The sequence below is a fragment of the Monodelphis domestica genome, chromosome 4 (genome assembly GCF_027887165.1).
Source record: "Monodelphis domestica isolate mMonDom1 chromosome 4, mMonDom1.pri, whole genome shotgun sequence".
Taxonomy (NCBI): domain Eukaryota; kingdom Metazoa; phylum Chordata; class Mammalia; order Didelphimorphia; family Didelphidae; genus Monodelphis; species Monodelphis domestica.
In genome coordinates this window covers 241,531,124-241,542,544 of record NC_077230.1, presented here as the reverse complement: position 1 = coordinate 241,542,544, position 11,421 = coordinate 241,531,124, and the positions used below count along the sequence as shown (strand labels likewise).

At 41.4% G+C, this 11,421-nt stretch overlaps 1 long non-coding RNA gene across 4 annotated transcripts; it reads right to left on the bottom strand.

Annotated features, from left to right (window-relative positions):
• Positions 1 to 465: 465 nt before the first annotated feature.
• Positions 466 to 10,662, bottom strand: LOC103102090 (uncharacterized). Of its 4 annotated transcripts, XR_008911307.1 has the most exons (4): positions 10,025 to 10,106; positions 7,536 to 7,626; positions 6,621 to 6,752; positions 466 to 3,215 (listed from the first exon to the last, which is right to left on the bottom strand). It is a non-coding gene; the product is annotated as an uncharacterized LOC103102090 (long non-coding RNA). The 4 variants fall into 4 exon arrangements; XR_008911309.1 differs by lacking the exon at positions 7,536 to 7,626 and having other exon boundaries at positions 6,621 to 6,749; positions 10,077 to 10,662; XR_008911308.1 differs by lacking the exons at positions 7,536 to 7,626; positions 10,025 to 10,106 and adding an exon at positions 10,113 to 10,656.
• Between the last annotated feature and the right edge of the window lie 759 nt (positions 10,663 to 11,421).

Here is an 11,421-nt window from a genome sequence, read left to right as displayed (position 1 = left end):
ACTTCAGATCCATTGCTCTACCATCCAGTTGCTAGTAAGTTGGAAAGCTTGACATCTATAACAAAATTCTAGAATGAATCATTAATTAGAAGGCTTTTTAAGCACTTAGAGAGAAGTCATCTGCAGAAAATAATTGGCATTCACTTAGAAGTCATGGCCAACTAAATTAATGTCCTATTTTAAAACTAGATGGTACAATGGATAAAGTGTTAATATTGGAATCAGGAAGACCTAAGTTCAGATAAAACCACAGATTCTGACTGTGTGATCCTGGGCAAGCCACTTAAAAAAAAAAACAAAACTCTGCCTCAGTTTCCTCAACTGAAAAATGGGGATAATAAGAACAATTACCTCTTGGAGTTGTGAGGATAAGTGCTTTGCAGAGTACCTGATACTTAACAAATTCAAGTTTCCCTTCCCTTTTTCTCTTCTCCCTTCTCTTCTTAAATTAGCATTCCAGAAAAATGCTATGGAAAAAGTTTATCTTGATTTCCTATTATGTTTAAGAAATCATATCGAAGCGCCGCTCCGGCTGCATCGTGCTCACACCGAGCTCCGGGCCCCCGCAGCAGTAGTGCCACCGCTCCCTCCTTCCACCGCCATGATTATCTACCGGGACCTCATCAGCCATGGTGAGATGTTCTCCGACATTTACAAGATCTGGGAGATCGCGAATGGGCTGTGCCTGGAGGTGGAGGGGAAGATGGTCAGTAGGACAGAGGGTACCATTGATGATTCACTCATTGGTGGAAATGCCTCTGCTGAAGGTCCTGAGGGTGAAGGAACACATGCCACTGTAATCACTGGAGTTGATATAGTTATAAACCATCATCTGCAAGAAACTAGCTTCACAAAAGAATCCTACAAAAAGTACATCAAAGTCTACATGAAATCAATCAAAGGCAGACTTGAAGAACAGAAGCCAAATAGAGTAAAACCTTTTATGACAGGAGCTACAGAACAAATCAAACATATCCTTGCTAATTTTAATAACTATCAGTTCTTCATAGGCAAAAACATGAATCCAGATGGCATGGTGGCTCTCTTGGATTTCCATGAGGATGGTGTGACCCCATATGTGATTTTCTTTAAGGATGGTTTAGAAATGGAGAAATGTTAACAAATTCAGCTGATTACTTTGCATCACCTGTCATCATAACTGGCTGCTGCTTTTTGTCATCTACACATCACCAGGACTTGGACAAATTTGGACTGATATCATCTTGAGCTTTATTCATTTATTTTTGACCTGATTTATCTGGAGTGGAGGCATCGTTTTTAAAAACATGTCATGTAGGTTGTCTAAAATAAAAAACTCATTTAAACCCACTTGAGAGAATTCCTCTTGGTCTGTTTTTTAAACTCAAATTACAGTAACTTGTACCTCAAGAATCATTGTAGAGATCATTACTGGTATTAGGTTACTTTTCAGCATATGACTCTTCCGATAGACTTTTCTACAGTTGACTGCTTTGTGAAACTGGAATCTAAATTCTTTGTGCTAGTTAAACCTGAGTTGAATAAGGGAAGAGATGCCCACAAATGTGCCAACAGTGCGAAGTGGACCTTTCTACATTTTTATTTCATCTACAAGCTGAAGTAGAGTTAACTCTGGAAGAGATTACATCCAAACTGAATAAAGTAAAACCATGTAAAACCAAAAAAAAAAAATCATATCATTGTAGGTAAACATGATATTCAAAAAAATGAGTGTGGTCAGTGTCAAATTAAAGGGACAAGCCTATCTAGGGCTGCTTTACAGGACTCTGTCCTCAGCCCTTTACTGTGAAACATTTTGTTTCACAGTACATAGAATGTACATGTACATAGAAGGTACATTATCCAATTAATTAATCAATCACCAAGTATTTGTGTTCTAGGCATCTAGGGTATACAAAGATTAAAAATAAAAGTCTCTTCTTTCAATGAATTTCCATTATTGTGAATGTGCACGTGTGTGTGTGATTCCTCTTTGAGTTTGATGGACAACCATCACCACCAAAGGGAATGAGATGTTGAGATTAATGATGAAGATACAAATCTGGGAGGCTGGAAGAATGATGGTGTCCTCAAAAGAAATTGGGCAATTCAGAAGAGGGTGGAAAAAGATGAGTCCTGATTTGGCTATGTTGTATTCAGGATGTCTATAGGACATTCAGTTTGAAGTGTTTAATAGCTAGTTGTTAATACAGGACTGGAGCTCAAGAGAGACTAATAATAAATCTGTGAGTCATCTGCATAGAGGTGATAATTTAACCCTTGGGAACTGAAGGGCTAGGGTACAGAGGAAGAAAAGAAGAAGTCCCAGGACAAAGACTTGGGGGATAATGATAATAAAAAGAGAAAAGCACCCAAGACAGAACTTTGGACTGCACTCTTAGGGGGAATGATATGGATGATGAGCCAGCAAAAGAAACTGAGAAAGAGTGGTCAGATAGGTAAGAGAAGAACTAGAAGAACAGTATCACAAAAACCCAGAAAAGAGAAAATGTCCAAGAGAGGGTAATCAACAGTGTTAGGTGCTGCAGAGAGGTTAAGATGGATGGAAACTGAGAAAGTATACTTAGATCTGACAATTAAAGAGTTGTTAACTATGGAGAAAAACATTTCAATTGAGTGATGAGGTTGAAAGCCAGATTGTGAAGCATTTTTAAATGAATTTGTGAATGAAAATACATTAAATAAGCATTTATTATGTGAAAATCACTGGGAATACAAAATAGAAAGCCAGCCAGCCTCTGATTTCAAGGAGCACGTATTCTTTTTTAACATTATTTGGTCATTTCCAAACATTAATCATTGGAGACAAAGATCATTTTCTTTTCCTCCCCCCCAACCCCTCCCATAGCTGACGTGTGATTCCACTGGGTATCACATGTGTTCTTGATTCGAACCCATTTCCATGTTGTTGGCATTTGCATTAGAGTGTTCATTTAGAGTTTCTCCTCTGTCATGTCCCCTCAACCTCTGTATTCAGGCAGTTGCTTTTCATCGGTGTTTTTACTCCCACAGTTTGTCCTCTGCTTGTGGATAGTGTTTTTTCTCCTAGATCCCTGCAGATTGTTCAGGATCACTGCACTGACACTAATGGAGAAGTCTGTTACATTCGATTGTGCCACAGTGTATCAGTCTCTGTGTACAATGTTCTCCTGGTTCTGCTCCTCTCGCTCTGCATCACTTCCTGGAGGTTGTTCCGGTCTCAAGGAGCACGTATTCTAATGGGGGAGATAACACAACGAGTAGGGTTCAACTGGAAGCTAGATGAAAAGGACCTAGGTTCCTTAGGGTGCACTGGTAGCCAGTTGGAAGCCAGTGGTAAATGTTATCTTCTTTAATGCCATTTCCACTGATGAAACCCTATCTACTTCTGATGTTGAATCATTTGATAGTACCAAGGACATTAGTGGTAAGAACTATTTTTTTCTGGATTTTTAGTAGGTGTTGAGGAGATGTGGGCTACAACCCCTGCAGAGGCAAAAAGATTGCTTCCTTGGTTGATAGTTGAAGATATCTATGTGGAAGAAAGGTCAAGGGCCAGGGAAGAATTGCAGTCCTTAGATTCTTGAATTTGCGTATTGCTGGTGTATAAATTAAATATTTAGGGGACCCCCAACCCAATCCCAGAAGACTTGCCCAATGGGGCATCACAGAGGCTTGTGGCTTAATTTGCCAGCCTGGCAAGTGAGATTCCTGACTGGCAGGAGTCAAGCTGAGTTTTAAAAGCCAGCATGTGAAGCAGGCTGGGTCTCCACTATTTTTTGGACTTATGGAAGAAGCTCTCTCTGATGAGTGGTCTTAGCACTTATACATATAAACAACCTCTGGTAAGCAGTGGAGTACAGGGCTGGTCCAGCAAGGAGCATGGTTGGCTGCGAATCCAGGAACTGAGATTTGCAAATGTGGCTGGAGACTTTGGGTAGTGTTATGATTTTTAGGAAAGGGGGAAAGGAAGGGCATACATAAGGGAAGAATCACATATAAATAAAATTGAATTTATTAACAGGTAAGGGAAAAGGTTTTGGGAATGGAATAGGGAAAGGGTTTAGCATCTGACTTTTACCCACTATATTTACTTATCTACTTAAGCTTACTCTGACTATCTAACTAAAGACTATAAAGACTAAATTCCCCAGCAAACCTAGAATCTCACACACACACAGAGTCAATGGTTGGTCAGATATCAGGAATCCAAGTTGTGGTGTTCTCAAATGGTCTCAGCAAAGCAGAGGTCTGCTCTCCAGTAACTGTTGCAGTAACAAAGGAAGACTGCAAAATGATTCTGCAAAATAATCTGCATTTGATTGACAGGGACATGTGACACAGAATCATATGAGAGCCTGGGTCAAGAGGGGGTTGTGTGGTCCTAACTGAAACCAGACTTTTGGGAGAAGCTTTGGGAGTTAGCTGAGATTTTCTATCTTTCTACAAGATTTCTGGCCCTTCGTGAGATACCAGCTTGAGAGGAGAAAAACTGCTTGAACTGGCTGTTGGCGGCTGGACTGAAGACCAAAGAAGAGCCATCATTTCTCTTCGGGACCTACTTTGGACTTTACCTCTGGGATCTTGGCTCATTTCCTGGACTCAATTTGTGAGGTTCTGTTTGGGGGGAACTTAACTTATTTAGCCTAGATAAGTTAGCCTATAGGATAGTATTAAGGAAATTAGTTTGGGTATAAAATTAAGAACTTTTCCTTCTCCTTTGTTACCCTCTTTCCCCTCCCATTTTCATCAGTAAACTTAAAATATTTAGATGTTTCCCTCTTGTCTCTTTCCCTTATACAATCCCATAATAACACTGTCCACCAGAAGACTGGTGATTTCCTCTCATCCACAGCCAGTTGTCCTCAAAGACCAGTTGCTTGATGGATGGATTATCAGGATGTCTCAGCTACACACCTTTCTCCTTCTCCTTTCAGCTCCAGAGTGTCAGTTACAAACTACTCCTTGGAATTCTGACTCAACTAGCCCAGGAAAGATTCCATGTCTCAGGACCTGTCTATCATTCTGTTGCTACTTTTACCTTCCCTTGCTACAGTAGTTAGGTTGGTAATACCTTCTTTCCATATTTCTTTCCCTTCATACATTTAGTATAGTCTCCAAGATTAATTTTTATTTATTTCGCTGGCATTCAGTTGGCATTTGGTAGTAGAAGTGGTGGGGATGGTGACTCCCTTTTCCAACAACGACTATTTCTCTTAATGGTGTTTGAGGATGCTGTCCTGGATGCAGCATCTGTGGTTTGGGAAGCATTGCTTTGCTATTCCTATTGCTTTTGGGTTTCCAGACTTAGGCTATTTCAACTGGCTTCTAAGAGGAAGTGATAATTGAGGTAATGGCAGTGGTTTGACCTACCTGGCATATATCACTTCTTAATTTCTCCCTCAGGGTGCCATGTTGCTTTAATCAAGTTGGCTTGCCTGCTTTGTCCATGGCAACTGGTCATCTATACTCTAAGGATTCCTGAGCCTTTTCATTTTGCCACTGAAGTAGAAGAGGAAATGGGGACAACTAATGCAGACAGATTTTACTAGGAGTTTGGCTGAGAAAGGAAGGAGTTACGAAGATCATTTGAATTCATGATAGTCTCAAGAAATTTTTTTAAGGATGGGAGAGTGGAGCAGCAAGGAAGAAACCAGTAGAGGTCAAAGATTAGAGAAGGAGGAATACAATTAGAGAAGGAGGGTATCATGTTCTAATCGGATTCTATGCTAATCAAACTTTTGAATGGCACAAATATATGAGATGTCTAATAGTATGAATGCAGAATTCAGATATAAAAACAGCTAAACAATTTGGAATAACCAATCAAATTCATAGGTGAAATTTGTCATGGGCATATCAACTTCACAAAAATAGAATTAGAGAAATTGGGCTTGATCATAATTCATATGAAGATGACCTTGGAGCTTTTGTTGACTGCATACTCAGTATGAGATTTTCATTAAAACTTTTGTAGTATTAAATTAAATTGCATCAGTGGAGTCAAAATGTAGATTAAGAGAAGCAATAGTCCTATGGTGTTATGTTGGGTAGACCAGCTGTAATATTGTGGTCATCCTGGAGGTCATCAAATTCCTCTTTCAACAAATGAGTAAACTAAGGTCCAGAGAGCAACTAGGAGACACAATGGAGGAAGACCCACCTTCCTGACTTTAAATGTGCTCTCAAACACTTACTAGTTATGTGACCCTGGGCATGTCACTTCACAGTTTGCCTGAATTTCCTCATCTGTCAAATGTGCTGGAGAAGAAAATGGCAAGTGACTCGAGTATCTTTTCCAAGAAAACCCGTCATGAAGAATTGGATATAACTGAAAATGACTGAACTACAAAACTAAGGCTTGGTGATATTAAGTGAATTGCCTAAGGACACACAAGCAGTAAGTGGCAGAGTTAGGATTTGAACCCTGGTTCTCTGTCTCCAAAACCAGCCCCCTGTCTCTCACTGTCTCTTCAAGTAATAGAGAGATCAGTAAGACTCATCCTCTTTGGGAACTAGAACACCTCCATTTCTGGGAAGGAGCTTTCTTCTCTGTCAGATGAGAATTTAGAATAAATGATCTCAGGGTCTTTAGCTCTGATTCTTGGATTTTACTATGGTGGTTCAAACAAAAAACTTACCATTAATTTCAGTGTCATTCATATCCTCAAATATAGGTTGTTCCTCATCTTGTTTTAGTGTGAGAACTTGATCCTTCAAGTTCCATAAGTTGAAGTAAATGGTCCCTCTGATCTTGAATCTTGTTTTACCTGCTTTAAATATATGTTAAATTTACACAGCATACAAATGAGAATAGTAGTTGTTATTTTTAAAAAAACATACATCAGCAAGCCTGTCTGACTTCAGTCTTTTAGTGTCATTAATGACAATTTCCTGTTTTAAAAGAATCTAGGAAAAAGTTACTTCACTTATTTTACCTCCCAAGAAAACTATAGATATAAAAAGAGCAAAATTTAAAGGGCTATATTTAATATGTAAGGAATATTTATGGACTTCTCCAACAACATTCGGAAGTTCCTTACCATTCTGAAGAATGTTAGCCCCGAGAGGACAAGAACTAATTTTTGTTTTTATCTTTGCTTTTCTGGTGGGGCAACTAGATGGAGCAGTGGGGAGAATGCTGGGCTTGGAGTCAGGAGACTGGACTTTAAATCCAGCCTGACACTTATGTCCCTAGGCAAGTCACATTTGCCAAAAACAAGCTTTCTGGACCAGGAAATGGCAAACCACTGTATCTTTGCCAAGAAAACCCCAAGTGGATTCACATAGAGTTGGACACAACTGAAACAACCAAACGACAAACCCTTAGCACTTAGCACAGGCCAAGAAGGATTTCATGATAAATGTTTGTTTTATTGCTTTTGCTCTGACTAGGATAACAATAGCTAACATAAAGATAGTACTTTATTATTTATAAAGCTTTTTTTCCCCCTCACAATAATCCTGGGAACTTGGTAGTGGGATACCCATGACAACCCCTCTAATGGAATAGATGTAGATGGATCCCATTGAATTAAATAAACACAAGAGGCTACTTATATTATGGCTTCAGAGTGTTGACAGAATTAGGGTTTGCTTCTGGGTCCACTTGTGTGGCAAAGACTGGATTAGCGGCCGTCTTTACATCTAGTGGAAGTGGAGATCGAGTTGTTGAATGGCAAACAACGTTCTTTTAATGTTCTATCCCGTCTCCCAGTTATTTCTTTCTCTCGTGCTGTTTATAGTGCCCCCTTCTGGGGACAGCTGGGTAGCTCAGTGGATGGAGAGCCAGGCCTAAAGACGGGAGGTCCTGGGTTCAAATCTGGCCTCAGACACTTCCCAGCTGTGTGACCCTGGGCAAGTCACTTGACCCCCATTGCCTAGCCCTTACCACTCTTCTGCCTTGGAGCCAATACACAGTATTGATTCTAAGACAGAAGGTAAGGGTTTAAAACAATTATAGTGCCCCCTTCTTTCGCTTTATCACCTTTTCTCTTATAGCAATCATTTCTCTCTTATGTGTTTTATCCTCCACACCCCATTACATAGTAAGCTTCTTGAGATCAGGAACTGCTTTCTTTTACTTTCTAAAAATTTTTTTGCACCTAATATAGCTCCTTGTACATAGTAGGTACTTTGCACACACACATTCACATATATATGGAAACACAGTTATAAATGTATATGTGTATATATGTGTACACCTATATATTTAATTTAATTTTTTTAAAGAACTGGCCAGCATAGTTCATAAAATACCAAACATTTAATAATATTTATTGAAGGTTGTGATCAATTGACTAACTAAATTCCAGATCATCAGATTGTAGATTTAGAGCTGGAAGGGGGCTTAGAGACCACTGAGCCTAAGCTTCTCATTTTTCAGATTAGGAAACTGAAGCATAAAGGGGTTAAGGGATTTGTCTGTGTTCACAGAGCTCGTAGATGTCAGAGGGAGGATTTGAACCCAGGTCCTGACTATAAGGCCAGTGCTCTATCCACTATATCATGCCACCTTTCATTTGATGACTTTCTTCCATTTATGTTAATAATCTGACCATATATCTTGGGAAGAAGGGATATTAAATATATATCCACCTATATATTTAAAAACTCTTACCTTCCATCTTAGGATCAATACTGTGTTTTGGTTCCAAGGCAGAAGAGTGGTAAGGACTAGGCAATGGAGGTTAAGTGACTTGCCCAGGGTCACACAGCCAGGAAGTATCTGAGGTAGTTTTGAACCCAGGACCCCCTACCTCTAGGTCTGGCTCTTGATCCACTGAGCTAACCAGCTGCCCCCAAGGATGTTAAATATTAATTGAATCATGGAATTAAAAAACCCCTTACTTTCCACCTTAGAACCTGTACGTTGGTTCCAAGGCAGAAGAGCAGTGAAGGCTAGGCAATGGGGGTCAAGTGACTTGCCCAGGGTCACACAGCTAGGAAGTGTCTGAGGCCAGATTTGAACCCAGGACCTCCCATCTTTAGGCCTGGCTCTCAATCCACCGAACCACTTTGCTGCCCCCTGAATCACAGAATTTTAAAAGCTATAAAAGACCCAAGAGATTATCGCATTCAACCTCTTACAGAATGAAGTCTATTTTATAAAAAATATTCAGCATTTATAGGGACTCTTTCAAAGCCAAGGTGTTGAATAGCTTAGCTCATGCGTGTGCCTCTCCCATTGGCAGAGGGCGACCATATGTGTTTTCCATAATTATAAATGAGAATGACCCACATATACAGTATCAAGTCTTCTTCCTCCCCAATAATTGGGTGGAGTCATTTTGCCATTGTCACTAACCTAAAGGAAGCCAAGATAGGAAGGAGTAAAGAAGGCAATTCCAAGACAACAGGCTCACACTAATTACTGGTGCTATAATTGGAAGGAATGATGGGTGATTCAAGCAGGCCATCCGCGCCGAGGCAGGAGCTGTTTCCCCAGGACCCGCTGTCCCCTGACGGCCCGCCCACGATGCCATCTCTCCCTGGCCCAAGTGCTGAGCACGTGTATCAGCAGCCCTGGGAAGGGGCTGATGGGAATCACCACCAACAGAAGCAACTTGTTACAGGATAATCTGGTAAAGAGGAGATTAGATAAAAATGTGAAGTCTGTGATAGTGCCTAAGGGAGGAAGACCTTGCTTATCTCTCATTGGACCACTTGTGGGATTATTTGCAGTTTACTGCACAGTCTTTGTATCCCAAAGCCGAGAACAGCTAGTCCTTGAGCTGCTGACTCTTCCCTGTTCCCTCTACCCTCTCTGTCCCTCTGTCCCTCTGCCTCTGTCTCTCCCCCCCTTCCCAGCTCAGTGCTCTTTACTCAGCCTGCCCAAGCCATTTAGGGTCAGTTTCTGGCTAAAAATCAAAGGGACTCCAAATGGGAAAAAAAAATTGCCACTGGAGTCCCCGCTGTTCTCAAGGCTTTGAACCAGTTAGGATTGCGGGGCAAGAGGAGGACTTCATTGTGAAATGCTACCCCCAAGACCACGATCGCCATGATGGTGGATTTAATGAAGCCCTCAAAAATGAGGAAGGCAAACCTTGAGAAAACCACCGGGGCCCACTACAGGCTGAATTCTTGGTATCACCCACTTGGCTGGACTCTCTTGTGGCAGAGCAGATCTGTACCTGACAGGTCCGTAAGCCTCAGTCACGTCATGCTCAGCGGTGCCGTCACAAGGGGACCAGTATGGTCAAAGCTAGACACAGGGCTGGTGTTGGGGTGCCCAGGAAGTATGTGAGAGTGGCTGGTGGCCTCAGCAGCCCATCACGAGCTTCTTGGAGCAGCCTGAAGGTGCACGATTGCCGTTATCCCCATTCTCCGACCTTGGATCAGAGGCGAGGAGCCAAGGTCTCCCGAGGAAAGCGGGGCTTTTCTGCAGAGCCCTCAGGACACAAAGGGTGGCTGTTTCCCGTCTCCTAGCAACCCGTGAAAGCATCCTAGAGCAGCCATGGGGAAGGCAGGGTGCCTTTCCTCTTTCCTCTCCTGCCCTGCACTGAGGCTATCTCAAACTCTTTCAGTACCATGGTCTTCTCCATTCTGTCTCAGCCACACATAGGATTGGGCATGTACTGAGCTCCACAGTATCTGCCAGAGTTCAGTGTTTTTTACTTAAAAACTCCATGATCCCGCTCTGATCCCAACTTCCCATCGTTCCATCTCTCCCTATGCCTCCCTTGTTCCTCCTAAACCCATTTTTTTTAAACCCTGACCTTCCATCTTGGAGTCAACACTGTGTATTGGCTCCAAGGCAGAAGAGTGGGAAGGGCTAGGCAGTGGGGGTCAAGTGACTTGCCCAGGGTCACACAGCTGGGAAGTATCTGAGGCCAGATTTGAACCCAGGGCTTTTCATCTCTGGGACTGGCTCTCAATCCCCTGAGCCATCTAGCTGCCCCTTAATTGATTACCTCACTTTCCATAAAAACTTTTCATACTTTCTCTAATCTTTTCAATCCTCCCAAACCTCCTTGTCCCTTCTTTCTTGGCTAAGGATTTTACCTCTTACCTTACTGAGACTACTGGGAACATTTGATGTGAGTTCCTTCTTCTCTGATTCTGTCTCCTATATCTGTCTTTTTTCACAGTCAGTCCCCTGCCTGAATGTTTGCCTTCCTTTCTCCTGCTTTTTGGAATCTCTAGTTTTGTTCAAGACCATTAAAAAAATCAGTCAATTAAAAAGCATTTACTAAGTACTGGTGACATACAAGGCATGGCGCTAAGATAGAAGGGCTTTCTCTCTGTCAATTTTTAGTGCTTTCTCCCCTCCAAAAAACTTAGTATATATTTTGTCTATACGCATAAATCTACATGTTGCTTAATATAAGTTCTGCATTCCTTAGGGGCAGAGGATGTTTTATTTTTATCTTTGTGGAGCACACTCTTATGGATACATGATACAGGGGACCTCCCTCACCCCTCTTTAAAATTTTTTAAAAT